Below are 18346 nucleotides of genomic sequence, written 5' to 3' on the forward strand. Positions count from 1 at the left end.
GGGGGGGGGGGGGGGGGGGGGGGGGGGGGGGGGGGGGGGGGGGGGGGGGGGGGCTGATCTGCTGGAGCTGATTGGCTCTCCTCGCTCGCCAATGAGGTGTGAAACGTCTGTCACGCCGCTTTAGCCCTTCTCCGAGGGCAGCCCCCTTGCCTTGCGTTTCATCCGCGCTCTTAGCTTTTTACGCAGTGCGCTTTAAATGTGACTGAACTTTTATCTACACCAATTAAAAGCCCATCGTGGAGAAACTCAAATCGGCGATGTGTTTTTAAGTTCGGGCGTGGGTGGAGCGTGAGCCACAGATGCACACAAACGGGGAAAAGTTCCCGCTTGTCGGAGATGCCGGTGGGCCCTGCAGATGAGAGCAGATTGCCATACGCTTCATTCCTGTAATGGGCAGGCAGATGGCAGGCTGCTCTGTAGCCTCTGCTTAAGCTGATGGCTCTATTCATCAGGCTGCTGCGCCCTCCCTGCAGCCCTGCACTGGGCTCACAATTTATGGGCTCCTTTTCTCTCGCACTTCCTTCTGCTTTTTCTTTTTATTCTTTTCTCTCTCTTATTTATTTCTTCCTTTTGTTTCAGCCTGCACCTCCTCTGTTCTCCCCGAGTGCGCCCTGGTGTTTGTGGGGCCGACTGTTGCAGCTCGGGGGGGCTGGAGTTAACCGTTGGGCACCGTTTTCAGAAAGTGCTGCTTGATTCTTGCATTGATTAACGTTCGGGTCACACACATGCTATCTGGAAGCAGGCAAAGATCTTTAGATTACTTTAAATGCGTTTAAACCCCGCTAGTTATTGTATTTGAAAACATCTATCTGGGTGTGGAACGTTTACTAAAATATTTAACTTCTTTCAAACTCATTTAGATTTTAAATGTGCAATCTTTTGTTTGGTTTTGGGGAGAAAATGGCCAGGAAATGATCGTTACGAAGGAGGTTTCTCTATAAATTACGGCATGAGGATGGACTCTGTCACAGGATTGTTAAATTAGCAGTGGGCATATAGTTTTGGCACCTCATTCAAATCGTTTATTTTCTCTCTGCCGCAGTTGTGCACTAAGAGCGTGTTTGCAAAAGCTCATGTCTGATATGAAAATTTATTTCCTCTCCAGTATCTTTACAGCGCCACCGATTAAAGGGGAAAACTCACAGATTTAATGAAAGCCAAGAATACGAGTATGGGGGACCTAATACGAGATGAAGATTGGTTGAAGCAGATTGAGATTGCTCTGACCTATAAATGATGCATTACTAAAAAATATATATATATATTTATTAATACAGGATCCAATGCTGAGGACGGAGTTTATAGTTTACCTCTGGTGACACTGATTTTTAAAAAAAAAAAAAAATTAAAAAGTACAACTTCACAAAAGAAACTTTAATCAGGCATAAATCTCAAGCTTGGTGTTGTGGTGAGGAGAAGATAAAGAACTATCTGTTGAATAAGTGACGGTGGCGGCAGCATTGTGCGGCTTCCGTCTGTGTTTATGAGGAGAGAGGACAGCGAGAGCGTCGACTCTCAGTTTCCCTCCGGAGATAAAGGGAACGGTAATGAGACCCTGAGCTGCTGCGTTGAAGAGACGGCGGCGCCGCCAGGGGATGGGAATGACCTTGACGTCCGTATCAACAGCTGCTCATGCACACTCTCAGACTTGCAGCAATCAAGCAACTTGCTATTATAGACGTTCACGTCGGAAAAGCTTGAGGTTTCGTACCATTTCCCTTTTTTTACAGGCTCTATTCTGCCTTCAGATCGCTGGTCTGAATTGAGGAGAAACAAAAATAAAATAAATAATAGAAATGAACAAGAAAGACCTGTGCTACTTGTTGTACTGAAATAGAGGCAACAGATTGAATGCTGAAAGTGTGTCAAAGTAACAATGCTCCACCATACTGGAACAGCTTTCTTTACTTGCACATTTCCAGGCTGTACATAAAAAAAAAATAATAATAATAATAATAAAAAAATGTGTCTGGTGCGATGGCTGCAGCTCGAATAGTTTGGTTCCGAGACAGAAAAATCCAGACTCTGACAAGAGATCCATATTTTTTATGTGCTTCAGTTTGACACTTTACAGACGTCCTGACCTTATGTCACAACGCCTGACATAAGGTCAGGAATAATATATGTTATTCAGAGAAAGGTTAGTGTCAGTAAAGCTGTTTAATTCAGTCTTTATGTGACACAAGAGCACATTAAAATGTTCATATGTTGCCACCAGATACTTTATTGAGTTCACTTTGACAGCATCATGTTGGCTCTCTAATTATTCAAGGCACAGAATCAAGAAAGTGAAGGAAACATTCAGCCGTACTGGGACGATAACGCCACACACTTTCTGCATGTTCTTCTGCTGCTTACCTTAAGATCCAAGTCGCCCCAGTAAAAGCGCTCTGCTGGATCGAGATCTGGGGACTGTGAAGGCGACTGGAGTGCAGGAAACCCATTGTCGTCTTGTGGGGGGGGGGGAACAACAGTTTGAGATGGTTTTAGCTTTTGGAACATGGCGCATTATCTCACTGGAAGTAGAGAGGAGAATATGAGCACAGTGTGGTCGTAGAGGATGGACGTGGTCAGCGGCTACACTCACAGGCTTTGGCATTCCAAAGAAACCAGAGTAAAGAATCCAAAGTGTGCAGAGAAAATATTCACTTTTCTGTCTTGTCGCCTATTTGAGTAAATAGGCAGCGGTGCTGCGCGTTTCTATTTTTATGCAGGTATTCTTCCAAATCAAAAAAAAAAAGTAAAAAAAAATGCATAAAGCACTGGATAGATCATTTATTTGTAACATTTCTATACATTTTAAAGTAATTTTCTCTTTACAATTTTGCCGTTTCTCATCGTACCTCTTTAAACGACTTAAATCTGTGCGTTATGCGAGGCTTTCCAGAAGCAACGTTTGCATGTAGAGGTTTAGAAACTCCCTTCATGTCAGCGAGTGACATTAGCAAGTGGTTCCTAAACCTGTTACACGGGCCTGCATAAGCCCATCCACCCGTGAACCGCGAGAAGCCAGTTTAGACTAATCCCCACAACTGTATAAAAATTGTTTTCTTAACATTCTGAAGGGGATTTAAATTACTTTATGCTCGCAACCAACTCGCCTGTGATGTGGTGCGGAAGCGGGTGCCTGGACCGGTTAATTTTGTCCACAAGCTCGGTTCACTTTGGGTGACTGAGGTCCATTAACGCTCACCGTGCTTCTTGTTGTTGTTGTTTTGTTTTTTTTTCTTTTTCTGTAATGATGGAAATCTCTCAAGTCTCCACCCCCCTCATCTTCTTCTTCAGCACTTAAATACATGCAGCGGAGGTCAAACGCGCACACCTGCCGACGCGAGCTCGCCGTAGAGACCCGGAAAAATGATTTATTATTTGCAAATATGGCTGAAGCCGCTGCAAAAATGTGAGCTCTCGCGTCGTAAAGCAGTGGCCTAGGGGGCAAATACAAACGCTCCACATTGAAACACAGACACACGAGCTAAAAGCAAGCGTTGTGCTTTACACCTCTTTGTCCTATTTATGTGACGTGGCTGGAGGCTCTAAAAACACAGACAGTCTGATATGATTAAACTCCATTTTGGTGTCTGCGACTGGGTTAAATCGGGAGGGTGGCGTCATCCCAAACAAACACGCGCGTCTGTACAACCCAGGGGACACAAAAAGGCAAAAGGCTGCAAATAAAATATTCTTTTTTATACATTTTAAGCAACATTAGTCTGGAAGGGAAGAAGAGGAGACGGTAAAAAAAACAAAAACTGATGTAAGATAGATGGTTATTCCAAGTCTTTAAATTATTTCTTAGGGCTCTGTCTCTCATAATCACCACGTTTTTTTTTGTTTTTTTTACCCATGTCCCGTTAAAAGCGCCATATCTTCAGGATAAGCATTTATTTTATTTATTTATTTATTTTTTTCAGCCACCCAGTACGACTTCCTCATTGCTTTTCCAATCTGGGTTCCTCTTTACTGGAGTGATGCATCCTGAGTGTCGACTAATCAAATCCCCTTCATAGACAGAGACCGATGGCTCCATTAGAGCTGCTAATGTTAATCACCCTTAAATATTTATTGGGAGAAATTCTTTGGTTTAGCCTTGACCTTTTCCGTGAAGCTCATCGCCGTGGCAATGCTGACGTCGCTGCGTTTCTGCCTAAACGTGGCCACGCCCCCCCCGAGGCTGATATTGATTTTGATTGAGCAGATATTGTTCTGCGTTAATGCGCTGTTTGAATGACATTGGATTATCAGGCTGGGTTTGACCCCAGAAGTGGGCCTCCATGTATTGGAGAAGCCCAGGGGCATGATGGGAAATGTTCTGTCAACGAGAAGAGCCGGCTGCGTTGGAGTGGCGGTAATGGAATCAGACCAATAAAGGTTGTTTTTTGTTGTTGTTGTTTTTTGTTTTTCTCAGTTTGTGTCGGCGCAGATTGAATGCTGCGACTTAAATAACATTGTTATTTCTGATCGGAAAAAGTAGCCGACCATCACATTATGGGCAAAACGGTTCTCGTATTATTTTTAAGATAGCTACAAAACCAAGCAGTATTTTTGGGGGATAATTGTAGAGGATCTAGAGGATAACTGCCTGTACTTCTACCCAAAGGCGTAACAATACCAGCAGCATCAGTCCCAGCACACACTGAGCTCTTTTTTTTTTTTTTTTTTTTTTTTTTTTTTTTCTTACTTTTTTCTGGCAACTTCAGATGAAAGAAGCCATGTGAGATACCACAAAGCTTCACTAATGGCATGTGCTTTGGGGTACCAGACATCTACGACTCCTGGGGAAATGATTGTGCTCTGGCGTTTTAATGAAATCCATTAATCATTCATTGTTGTTCTTTCAACTGACTCAGGCTTACACAAACTTTCAGTATTCCATTTAAATTGCACCTAATTTTTCCCAATCCAAACCTTCACCCACACTGTGCCTCTCTACACCCCACTCCGTACCATATCCAGGATGCTACTGTCACCTACCATAAAGTCTAGGAATAAAGGGGTAAGGGTTAGAAATTGAATTTGGCGGGGTGGCGCAGTGGCGACCCATCTATGGAGGACTTAGTCCTTGACACGACTGTCATGGGTTCAAGTCCTGGCCCGACGATCTTCCCCCCCTTCTCTCATATCCTACTTTCCTGTCTGGCAACTGCTAAACAAAGGCCACTAGAGCCGTGGAAATCCTTTAAAAAAGACGTGAAATTTGGTGAAAGGCTTTTGAAGATGTTGTCTAACGATGAAGAGTAGCTGAAGCACAACAAGAAAACATCAGAGTGGCTCCATGAAAACTCCAAAAGTTGCATGTTCCCCAGCCAGGTTTCGACCGAGGATTCCTAAGGATCCTTTAAAAACGTCTCTGTAAAACGCGAGAACGGAGAAAACCTGACGGGTTTCTTGACATAATCACCATGACACTTCCCTCTGTCGTTCCTGTACATTTTTGCACAATGTTTATACCTTGAAGTGTGGCGCATACACAAAAAAAAACAAAAAAAACCCAAAAACGGATGGATTCCATAATCTCGATGCCTGTGCGCTGTTTGAATTAAGTAATGGTAGCAGCAACCTCTCTGAAGCACCAGATGCATCCTTTTAAAGCAATTTCATGCCACAAAGTGCACATTTCTATCGGCATCTACTGAATTTGTTTACAACAGAGGAAGTAAGGGGGAAATATTTCAGATGAGAGCGAATAAAGTCATCCCTCTGAATAAACAGAAAATGTATCCTTGTTAGGGTATTTCTTAAGAGGAGGCATATATTGATTAGCCATGCTTTTAGACTCAAAGCGGCCTCGCAGCTTGGAAATAATCAAATTCTGTTTGGGAGGAAGTGACCATAGCCACTTCAAACCTCCTACGCGTCTCAATCAGGCCAATGAATAAAAGATTTGAATTTCAAGTGTATAGATTTGGAATTTTTTTATTTTATTTTATTTTATTTTTTTTGGTAAAGTAATGATGTTAGACTGCAGAACAAAGCCAAAAAGGGGGGAGGGAAGAAAAAAAAAAAAAAAAAAGCTGGGTCTCTTTGCCTTTCATCTCACTTTATATCACTTGTGGAGGTGGAATGAAAACCTGCTCAGTTTATTGATGTGTGTCTATCTTCGGGAGTGAGACCGAGAGGAGCAGGTGCAAACATATTGTCGCTCTCAACTTTCCATTTTGAGGTTTTATTCATCGCTTCAGAAGAATAAAAAAAAAAGAAAAAAAAGCTGCTCTTTCTTCTTCAGAGGTGTGTGAGGAGCCGTTTCCTCATCTAAATCGACATTTCGTCCATCCATCACGCCCTAATCGCATGAAGACTGTGTTCAGACCAGACTGTTACTCCATCCATTTTAAACCAGAAAAAAATAAAAATAAAACAGTTAAGGATCTTCTATACTGTACATAAATGCTAATATAGTCAGCAGTTTCCTTTCATTTGAGCATTCTGCATTCATTTTCGTGTTTTTATTTTATTCTGAAACGTTTAGGTGAGGCCAAGATGCAAAAACAGAAGAGATCTGTAAGGAGATAATTACTTTTCTTTTACCCGCTGAGCCCACCCCTCCCACTTTACAACCAACCAACCAGCTAGCAGAAACACGGGTGGCCTATTAAGACAGATGTGTTTAATCATTTTGCTAACAGGGAAGATGGTATCACCTGTTACCATGCTTCATCAAATTACCGTACACTCACACAGTGGTATCTCCTTATTTAATCAGCACACTGACTGTTGTTCATTTCCAATGATGATAATAATAATAATAATAATAAAAGCTAAAAAAAAAATAATAATAATAATTCCCTCATTTGTTAGTTTTCTTCCCAGTGTTTAAAACTGCATGAACTTGGAGAAAAGTAAAACATCTGGTGAGTCTGTGCATAGATTTACTGAAGTTTGATATTATTCCTATATCTTTTACAATTTTGATGGTTTTTTTTTTCTCACTCTAATCCCAGGCAGAGAATGAAAAGTAACAATTTCATCATATGGCGTAAACACTTTTTTCACACTAAAACGAGGCAATAAAACCTCCTATAACACAAAGGTGAACTGATCACAGGCCTCGTGACTCCAGAAAGCAGGCAGAATAAACATCATTTGATCTCTGCTATCCTCACTTTCAATTCTCTTTTCTCTCGTCTTGTTATATTCTTTACCAGTTTTTTTTTTTTTTTTTTAAACCGCTGATCCCTAACATTTTCTTCTGTCTTTTATTGTGTCAGCAAGGGAAAAATTAACATTTCCTAAAGCAGCCACTTGTGAAAGTACATGAAGGTAAAAGAAAAAGTAGATTTATTGCGCCTAGATTTGAGTGGCAGACCTTGAAGCTCCCATAAAAGGTTTATATGTGGCTGCAGTTTCCAGCGGAGAGAGGGAGGCACTGAAGAAATGTCTTCTGCTTCGCTTACAAACTCTCGCAAGATCCAACATTACGCTGACATTTCAGACCACGAGAAAAGTACATTTTGACACTGTGTGTCACATTTTGCTATATTCAAATCTATTTTAAAGACAGCAGATTTGGGTAGGTTTAAAAAAAAACAAACAAACTGGTGCTCTCTGCTGAAGGTATTTCCACGATGATGCTAACTGATGGCAGTGTTCTGCTTAAATCTAAAGCTACGATCAACTACTGTGATCAAATCGATATAGGAATAACAGAGAGTTGGCCACTCTGAGGTAAAAACAACAAACAGCTTCCAGTCCAGGGGGTGGGGGGCACGGCTGACTCCGTGGGTGGGCAATGCCCCCCAATGCCAGCCCATGCTGCCGTTCCTGCATTAAACCAAAGACTTGCCATGCAGAAATGTATTATTTTAGGTTTTCTGATCCAAGAAGTCTTGGACATGAGCAGATAAAAGATGTTTCCATCAGAAAAAAAATGATTAAAAAAAAAAAAAAAACACTAATTGATTTTTGCACAGCTCTTGTTGCAGAATAAAGTTGTCTCGATGCTTATTTTCAGTTTTGACTTCAAATTAATTTTATTCTAAGTATTTTTTTTTCCAAGTTCCCAGACAAATTAACGCAAAGAAGTCATCCCACTCTTCTACGTGTAAAATGTTTGGGAGAGAGATTAAAAACTTACTTATCCAGGTTGGCTTGTAAAATGTATAAAAAATAAAAAAAAAAAACACAAAAAAATATATAATATTTATAAGTTGTGTTTTAAACCTCTGAGTGTCATAAGCAATGTTTACATAAAATCTATTTTCATTTAACCGTCCTCGGTCTTGTGCATGGTTCCCCCCTTTCTGCAGATCCAGTATCTTCGCTGCTTGACACAAAGGGCTGGAAAGAAAAGAGGATAAAATCAAAGGGGAGAGTGAAAAGGTGAGACAGATGAAAGAGATTAGGGATTGATTATCGATCATTGCGAAGTTGGGAAAGATGGAGGAACAAAACCTATTTTCCTTTTTAGTGTTTTTCTCCCCCACCCCCCCTCCTCTCCGGCTCATCGACCTGGAAGGAGGCGGTTGGCGAAGGAAGGCAACACAAAGGTTTCACACCATCTCCCCTTCATTTGCCCTTTATCACTGTCACAAGTTTGTTTGGATTTCATTTTCTTCCTCATGTTTAGCCAGGCTTAATTAAGAAAGAAGGTTGGAGCAAACAAAGCAACACGAGACAGGAGCAAGGATGAAATGACTAAGGAAGAGTGGAGAGGAGAAGGAAACACACACACACACACACACACACACACACACATTTGCAGGCGTGACTTTATTGATGTAGAACGAATCGGCGTGCAGCAGCGATCCAGCAGTTTCCTATTCCCAAATCAAACAAGCGCTCATTAAAACCTCACCTTCCCCAGTCTTTTCACAAATCATTTCCACAAATTCATTTCGCGGAAACACATTTCACCCCAAGACAGAAATCAAACGTAATCTTATGGTTCATTTCCATTCACACAACACAAATCTTATGAGTGATCACAATAAATCTATTCCACAGATTTTTTTTCTTTTTCTGTCCATCAGCACCTGTTACCGTGAGTGCCGGTTCTTGACATACTTCGATAGAGATCGGGACTCAATTATTTTATTTAGCAGACGACGCACGAGAGCGTGCAAAAAAAAAACTAAACAGGCAGCCTCACTCGTACAGGTCCGGGGTCAATAAGCCGTTTCCTGTGTAGGAAGGAGGAGAGTGTGCATGTTTGTCTCTGAACAGTGCCTGTTTGTTTTCTTTGGCTGAATTTGCGTCTGTCTTTTCCCTCAGGTTTTGTCGTCTTCTGAATGTGGAGAACATAAATCCATGTCAGCCGTCGTAGGTTTTGTGTGTGGGGTCCTCTTGCGATGGTCACTACAACTGTGCGTTTGTGGAGTTTGGAGGGTCTGAGAACATCAACAAAAGGCAAAACATAAAAAAAAAAAAAAAAAAAAAAAAAAAACTCTTTTTTTTGTAAGAGTATTTTGTTTTTGCACATTTCCCCTACGCATTCAGACACACACCCCTGTGTGTGTGACTGGCATGCTGAGTGCAGACTGCAGTGCACTGCCCAGCTCTCTGGGTTCTCCTATTGGAAGACTGCAAAGTTAATGAGTTGTCCTGGGACTTCTTAACACACACAGAGAAAAAGGAACATGCATGCATTTTTCTGCCTCTGCATCCAAGAGCACCGTCGCTGTGTCCTGTAACAGATTTACGGCGGAAACTTTAAGAAAAGAAAGTGTGCATGTCTGGACACTTAATACCTACAGTCTGCATTGTAATATAATTATATATAGTTACTGCAGTGCTTCAGTTTTTCAATACGGTGCAGTCAGAAGTTTACTTTGACTGATCAGCGTGATTTTCTAAGTGTTAAATGAGGCTGAGATGAGTGCGCCAGCAGAAGGATCCCAAACATACATCAATATTAAGATGGCAGCAGGTTGACATTCAAATGGTGGAACGGCCCAAAACTCAATCCTATTTTACAAACTGCATTTAAAACTGGTTCTGTGTCAGAAAACCAAGCAATGTGGCAGAACTCTACCAATTCTGACGAGAAGAGTAGTCAATATTTAGGCAGCATTATTCCAGTAGCTTGCTAATGCCTATCATAAAGACTGTAATTGCTTTATGTAATTCTTTATTTTTAGGTAAACTCAAATACATAAAGGACAAACCCGAAGCTCTCCAAAGAGCTTTGGTATTTTTTTTTTTAAATTAAATTTCAACCATCTATCTTAAATTTGTTATTTTCATAGAGCACAATCCTCAGTGCGGCCTCTTAATCGATGCTATTAGCAAGAATAAACGTCCTCGTTAATTTAAGACATGCTCCTTCTGATTGTCTTTTAAAAGTTAAAACGAAAGAAACTTTGTATTGCTCATTTTGCTCCTTTCCAACAGTCCTCTAAGCCTTTTAGGTAAGTGCTTGTGATTGTTAAGTGGTGACTTTCTTACATTCTAACGACCACATCTGCTGAAGCCCACGCTTCCCTCAAAGTGAAACCGAACGGATCGAACATCTGCTGCTTCCTGTCTCTTCTCACCCCGACTGGTCCGGGGCAGATGGCTGCAGACCCTGAGCCTTGTTTTCTTTTTCACTGTGTCCCCAAAAACTGGCTCTCCGGAAAATTAAAGTCTATTCCTGAAAGGTGCCTCAAGGTGAGTGATGATGACAAAGCTCTGCGTTTAGTTTTCTTTTTTTCCTCTCTCTCTCTTCATTCCTCATAGTAATCCACAAACACCTTAAAATGTTGGGAGATTATATCAGCAAACAGAGAACAGGTGAAAGACAAAGAACCAATATGTGGGAGATGTGAAGTGGATCTGCAGTCGCCACCTTTTGGAGACGATGCTCTAACATCACCGTATCGTCGGAAAAATACCAAGATTTTCGTGGAAATGTGCAGTGTGAGAGGCTGCTGCTTTTGTTCCAATAAAAACGGTGTACTTTCAACTGAAAGTGGACGTGATCTTCAACAAAGAGGGCACCGGTAAAGATGTTGGGCATTGGACTACTTTTTTTGTCTTACAAAATCACGTTTATTGACGTGTGGCATTTACAAATGAAACTGTGTCACATGTGTGAGATGCATTCCTTTTACTTCCTGTGTGTTTCTTCATTGTTTCACAGTACGCTGTAAAATTAACCACATTTCCCTCTCATTTATACTTCTGTCGTAGCTTTAAAATTGCCGGCCGAAGGAATGTGCCCGGCTTTGCGCCCCGGTAAATACGTGTCCCACATAAATGAGGAAGACGGCGTGAGGATGAATATGGGAGCGATCGCTCACACCATTTCTCCACTTTCAATCAATAACGCAGTGATTCTAATAGACATTGATTGCATCTGAATCCCAGATCCCAAGTCGCAAATGTGATTATAAAATGGCCAGTCTTGACACTTTATTGAAAACAATGAGGCTTGGAAGAAGAAACGGGAGGAGGGCAGGGAATGGGAGTGACTGGCTGGGAAAGATGGATTAATCTTCTGCTTGTCAGCTCGCTGAAGCCTCCCCCTTCATCCGCCTTGTCTCTGGCCTGTTTGCGGGTGAACGTGGCGTTTATGCAGGAGGCAAATCTGAACACGGTCCGCAAGATATGGCATAATGTGTGCTTTGTGTAGAGACGGACTGTTGAGAAAGAACAACAGTCATTTCCCCCAGCAGCCCAGATGTATCTTGATGCTCTAACGCTTAGGTGTGATTCCATATTGGATACGAATCATAAATGACGTACGACGTCGGCATTAAGCAGGGACGGCTGAAGTTGTTCCTTTTCAATCACCAGATAATTTCTCTGCACCGCCTTAACTCCACAGATGAATTTTGCTGTGCAGATTAAAAGATGAATAAAATCATTATTCAGGTTTGAGTCTTTATTTTCAGTCAGGCGACAACTAATCATTTTAACCCAATTGCAGCTAATCGCGGGTTTCTACTTTTAAAGCGCAAAATGTGGCTTAAAAGGAAGTCTCACACCGTTGGATGATAAATCACTTTAACCAATTTTGAGTTTGAGACCCAACCTGGTACGCTTGATCAAACTATTGATTGCTTGATCAACGATTCTAAGGTTTAATTTACAACAAAATACGTGAAAAAGTTGTTTTTTTTTAAACACAGAAGTCGATTAAACAAATATTTCTTAGTTTACTGCATGGCTTGGTTTTCTTCACTGCACGTTGGAAAAAAAATCAACTTAGTGCTGACTCATTTGAGTTCAATTCAGAGTTGTAGCTTTTTTTTGCTTGTCATCCTTGCATGGAAAAAAACAACAACAAAAAAACCCCACTGCTTATCATTTTAGAAAGCTCTCCAGCACCAGATGTTACAAGCACAGGTGGGCAGATGACGTGGTAGGAAGTGAGCTGACGTCTGCTGTTCGCCGGCACCTTATGGTGCGGGACAGAGGGATAGAGTGAATACTCCTCGAATTTGCAACAGAAACTGAGAGGCGACAAAGTTTGAGCTCGTAAACAGACGTGATGGTTTTCATAAAGTCTCTGTTTCGATATTTTATAGCTTTATTTGTGGCTATATTTTGTCCCCTGCTCTTCTTTAGGGCTTTCTGTTGCAGTACTTTATGTGGAATTGATCTCCAGTCGTAACAATAAACACTCAACAATTTCTATGCTTGTGCATCTGCTCGAAAGAATGTGCGTCACCTGTGTAGGTGTTCGTACGTGCATGTTGTCTGCAGAAATGCAGCAGCAGTGTAATCAGATGTTCCCAACCGACCTGCTGGTGTCGCTTTTCATAGTTATGGGTTTCTCCGGCTTAGTTTACATAATTCCCTCTGCGGTGAATTATTGCTAATGGAGCTGCTTCCTCACCTTTTCTTGTGTGTGTGTGTGTGTGTGTGTGTGACACAGTTCTAAATTAAAATGTTATTCCACTGTTTCCTACAGTTGCTCATCTCTTACTGCAAGCTAATTGCTAAAAGTAATTTGTTTTACGCTTGATTTCTATTCAACAAATGCTGTCTGTCACTTAAGATCGACTGAAACGACTCAGACTTTAAAATAGATAGAAAAAAATGTTTTTCTCCTGCCTTTATATCTTATTTGACAAATATCTCAGACTGGGATTAGAAAGTATTACTTTATCTACAGTGTGAAGGATTATCAAAGGCAAGGAGGAGCCTGGACAAAAGCATTAAAGAGGATTTCTTCAGTAACCGTGACCGCAAATGTAAACAACAACCTTGAGCAAGAAATGTTTTGCATAAAGGCAAGACATGTATGTGTACTTTTTTATTATTATTTTTTTTTGGTGCATTTTCTACATACATGGTCAAGGATGTGTGTGATGTCTTATCTCAAGCTTAGGGGGTCGAGAAATATACATTTCTGCCATACTTGTGTAGCTTTGGTGGAAAATAAATAGTCAAATGCACCAAGTGTAGCGTTTTGTTCCCATGCCAGAGCAGTCGGAGCCAATGTTTGTTAAAGTACAGCAGTCCCTGCTGTATACACCTCCATGAAAAATGCGCATGTTTCCGTCTGTCACTCACTGCTGTGGTGACGCGTACCCCACTTTCTTGCAGAGTGGAATGGCCCCGAGTGTTTATGACACGGATTCGCACATGCATAATTACACCATTTAATGCTCTTCTGACTGATTTGGAAGACAATGTTCAATTTGAAATGTAAATGCACTTCCCTCCATGTTCAATCAATTAACGCTAAACACATTTGGATGCGGCGCGTTGTTTTTGCCTCCCTATTTCTCTTGTCTGTTCTTGTTAATGGCACTCACAGCGCATTATCTATTAAGGACTGAATGGAGACTTAATGTCAAGGATGTATAGAGCCGTAATGAAATGCGTTTTCGACAGAGACGTAAGCACGCTCGACGCGCGGCTGTTTGCGGAAACACATCCGAGCTCACTTTGCAGCAAGAATCCCAAACTATACAGTATGTGTCATACAGAAGATATAAGAACTAAAACCTGACAGGTGCCCTCCCACAGAGCCTGATGGGAACATTAGCAAGTCAGTCTGGTATTATGTGGAAAGACAGAAGCTATTAATAGAGGAGAACATCGGTGTATGGGAAGAACTACCTGCCTAAAATATTTAAATAGTCTTGCAAGTTTGCTTTAGTTTGTTTTATTTTCTGCAAGTTTCTCAGATGGATAAAACTTTGTTGATTATCTTGAAGGCTAGGTTTATCTTTTCTGTTTAGTAACAAATTTTAGTCCCCCCCCCCCCTCCCCAAAACTACGACCCTCTTTGCTGTTTTTGCTTTGAAGGCTCTAGCGTGAATGTTACAAAGAACATAAGGTAGCCGTCGTTGTTGTAGTTGTTAATTTTATTGCTGAGTGGCTTTACACGGACACGCCGGTTAAACTGTAAATAAAGTAAAATAAAATAAAAAATTAAGTAAAAAAAAAAAGACAAAAAAAACGTCAATACTTAGTATTTCAATTTTCAATAAACACAAACTTAAACATAGTTTTAGGAGCTTGACTTGACTTGACTAGCCGGTTATAAAGCAAAGTTTACTTTTAGAAGACTTTGTATTCAAATATCACAGTGCAGCAAACAACAGCTAGCATTTGGCAAATTAGCTCTAGCAAACACCAAGCGCACGCTTAGATAACAAATACTTATCTCCTACAGCTTTACAGCATTAATATAACTCACCACGTTGGGCAACGCTGATAAACATTCGTAAGATGTGATTTTAAGGCAGGTTCGGCTTGTTAGATACGCTAGGCAGCCAAAGCGCACAACTGGTCCGCCGTTCTTTTTCTTCTTCTACACATTAATTCACGTACCAATACAAAACAACTATAGAGCCCCCTAGTGGAATGGGAGGAGTGAATCCAAGAGTGAAGTTACTCAGATTTTACGAGCTAACATCACAGCCGGAAATTTGTTCTCATCTGCTCTTTCTTATTTGCGTTCACATTCAGTGACTTAGAATACCATTGAAAAGTGATTTATTTCGGTAATCTAATTCGCTTAGCGTAACGCGTTATAGAGATTAATTACAAGTGGACTGATTTTCCAAGCTTTTTGTTTCTGTTAATAGTAATGATGTTCTGCTTACAGCAAATAAAAACGCAACAATAAAAACAACTTTGAACTGATCCACTCCCCAAATCAAATAGATTTAGTCGCTATTAAACCACAGTTCCAATTGTATAATTTCTCGTGTTTGTGTCTGAAAATGCGTTGGGAGACTCTTCAGATAAAATGTTACTTGATGTGAGCCTTAAGATGTGAACGTCAAAACCTGGACCTAAAAAAAAAAAAAAAAGATCATGAATGAAGGATATGAAGACAATTAATCAAAAATAATTCACCAGTGAGTGCACTCTGAAGGGAAAGAGAAAGGAGTTGCGGTGTGGTGTAATATGCAGCCGATGCGATGCTGAAAGCTTCTGGTCAAACTGGTGTAAAATACTGCTGATAGATGAGTACATCTACTAACCACAGTAGTGGATTCCCATAAGTGCTGACTGCCTTTTGTGTGTGTGGTTTCCTTGTGTGGCGAAAACAGAACGGATAAAAAAAAAAAAAAAAAAAAAAATACAAGCACATTCTTCCACTTGACTTTCTGAGCTGGTCTTTCTCCAGCTCCCGTGCTTTCTTAAAAAAAAAAAAAAAACAAAACTGTTGTTTTCATCTTGTCGGCAACAGGAAAGAGTTTTACAGGACAAATCAAGCAAAGAGTAATCTGTCGCTTTTAGTTTCTGAAGCTGCCTCGCTGCCACTGTCTCAAATAGTTTTGGCCCAGCTGTCTTGGATTTCCCACATTTAGGATTTGTTTTGCCATGCAAATTTGCTAAGGTTGAAAGAGCCAAGTTCAGACTCCAAGACAGGAAGCAGATGGGTGAAATAAATGTAATAGCTGATTTACTAGCAGACAACACAAACTATAGAAGCTGGTCCAGACGTCCACAGACTAAAAGCGGTGGCGTGGAAAGGGGAACATGATGAAACGAACCTCACAGGAACAAATAAAGACAAAATGGTTGTGAAGCAGAAACGGCACGAGCCAATTTCATCAGAGGAGAGTTGGGCAGAAATATTCATTCCCCTTTAACTCTTCTGCAATTTTTTGCTTTTAGAAAACTCAAGGTATTTTAAAAAAGAGCTTTTTTGATATATGTACTGCATGTATAAAATTAGAACAAAGAAAAACATAACTGGGAATTGAAGGGAAAATTATGCATTCAACCTGAAAAGTGCAGAGAGCATTTATTTTTCATTCCTCTGGAATAATTAAGTTGTTGAGTAACATTTTACTGCAGTTACAGCTTCAAGTCTTTGGAGGTGTTTTTGTGAGACAGATAGTAAAATTTTGCCCATTTTTTATTTTATTTTATTTTTCAAAGTCAGAAAGAGTTTAATGAGTTTGTCTGTCATGTGATATTTTAAATCTTAACACAGATTCTCAATTGGATTCAGGTCTGGACTTTGACAGGACCATTGTCCTGTTGGAAGGTGAATCTATGTCTCTTGAACAGGTATTCTTCCAGGAATTCCTCTTATGTAGCGCCGCCCATCTTCTCATCAACTCTGACCAACTTCCCTGCTCTGCCAAAGAAAAGAATCCCAACTGGACTCTTATTAACTAATTAGAAAACTCCTGATGGTAATTAGATGAGGGCTAAATGGAGGCATGTCATGGAAAACCTTCTACTTCACAAAAGAGGACAAGTATGAATAGGCCTGTCGCATAAAATCCAAAAGATGTACATTATGTTTGTGGTTTTAATGTTGAAAATATGAAAAAAAAAATCATCTCTTGACAGAAAGTGAAACAGCAACCAAAACATCCTGAAACCTAACAAAAACAAACTTTTTTTTAAAGTATAGAACACTGTAGCACTAAAATAAAGAAATGAAACCCATAAACCATGGCATAAAAATCCATAGACCCTGACAGCAGACAACTCCCAGAAGAAAAAGAACAAAATAAAACACCAACAGAGTAAAGGACAGTTCAGAAGGTCTTATAAATTACCATTGCTTTCGGAATTCATTTAAACATTGAATATTAGGATTGCTTTAATATCTTTTGAGTGTTCATTTTATACTGTTAATGACTATAATTCCTTCTGTCAGCTAAACTATAACAGTTGAAAGCACCCACAACTTCAGCCACCACCTATTATGTCATTCCCCTAAGTTTCTTTATGCCCCCCAACTTTTATGCTTGGTACAAGTAGCTTGAGACTCTTGTTAACCATTCTATTATCATTTTATCCTTTTGGTTGCTGTTGTTCTTCCGCTCCCCCCTCCCCACCACCCATGCTCTGCCTCCCCCAGCCATCTGCAGAATTTATCCCAATGGAGGAGTTTAATTCTGCAGGGAGAAGCTGAGGCATGGTCAGGGTGGCTTTGTCTGGATCTCCATGGACGTGAGATTGGCTCTCTGGAGAAATAGCTGGCAAAACACCGAATCACCTGGCCATGGCCTGGACAGTCTACACACACACACGCACACACACATGGAGACAGCTTTATGGACAGACAGACAGGCAGCTGCTAGCTTGATGGGGAGGCTGATGATACATGGATGAATAAACATCCAGGCGACATTATGGAATAAGCCTGCAACACGCAAGTGCACCCATTTACACAGAAAGCAGTAAGCCATCAATATGTAAACTAACTAATTATATGACTGGGTGACACAATCAACACGCCAGTTCATCCATTGTCATGCACCGACTCATAACACACATCCTAGATATCTAGAATTGTCAGCTTCAATACAATTCACTATCCTGCAACTCCCAACATAGATTGAAAGCTGAAAAACCTATTTACGGTCTAAACCAATGAGATATCGCTGTCAGTCATCGTGTCCAGTCAGTGCATACTGTATTAGTTTAGAGATAGACTAATGGATTTTCTACAAAATCAAGTGGATTTGTGTAAAACGAGCTCCTTTGGTTTTTCAGTGTTTTTTTTTTTTTTTTTTTTAACCAAGGGGAGCGAAAGCTTCAACAAAAGAAGAGCAAGGAGGGGAAGACACTCTTATGAAGATGGACACAGTAAATGTGGCATTACCACCGACAGCTCATAAATATCATAATCCCTCGGATGGCAACGACTTGTAAATTACAGCACGGGGCACGTGTATGTACGGAGGGATACGCTGAAAGAGATGAATGCCTGTTTTGTGTGCGACACTCAATGTGTGCAAGAAGGAGGACCCACAGGAACAGTACACAACTGTGGGGTGATCCCTGCATCCCCACAGGCTGCAGATAAACCACATACAGCTGTGTTTATAGGGGTTCACTGAGTTAATTCTAAACACAGGGATGCGACGCTGGGTTATGTGTGGGCACACACACACAGACACACGCATCCACGCAAACACAGTTTCAGGAAGACAAGGAGAGCCACTGAAGTAACACTGTGCCAGCTGGCATCAGGAGACAGACACCCGCA

The sequence above is a fragment of the Poecilia latipinna genome, unplaced genomic scaffold, assembly GCF_001443285.1.
Source record: "Poecilia latipinna isolate Pla-1442-1.1 unplaced genomic scaffold, P_latipinna-1.0 Scaffold156, whole genome shotgun sequence".
NCBI classification, from domain to species: Eukaryota; Metazoa; Chordata; class Actinopteri; order Cyprinodontiformes; family Poeciliidae; genus Poecilia; species Poecilia latipinna.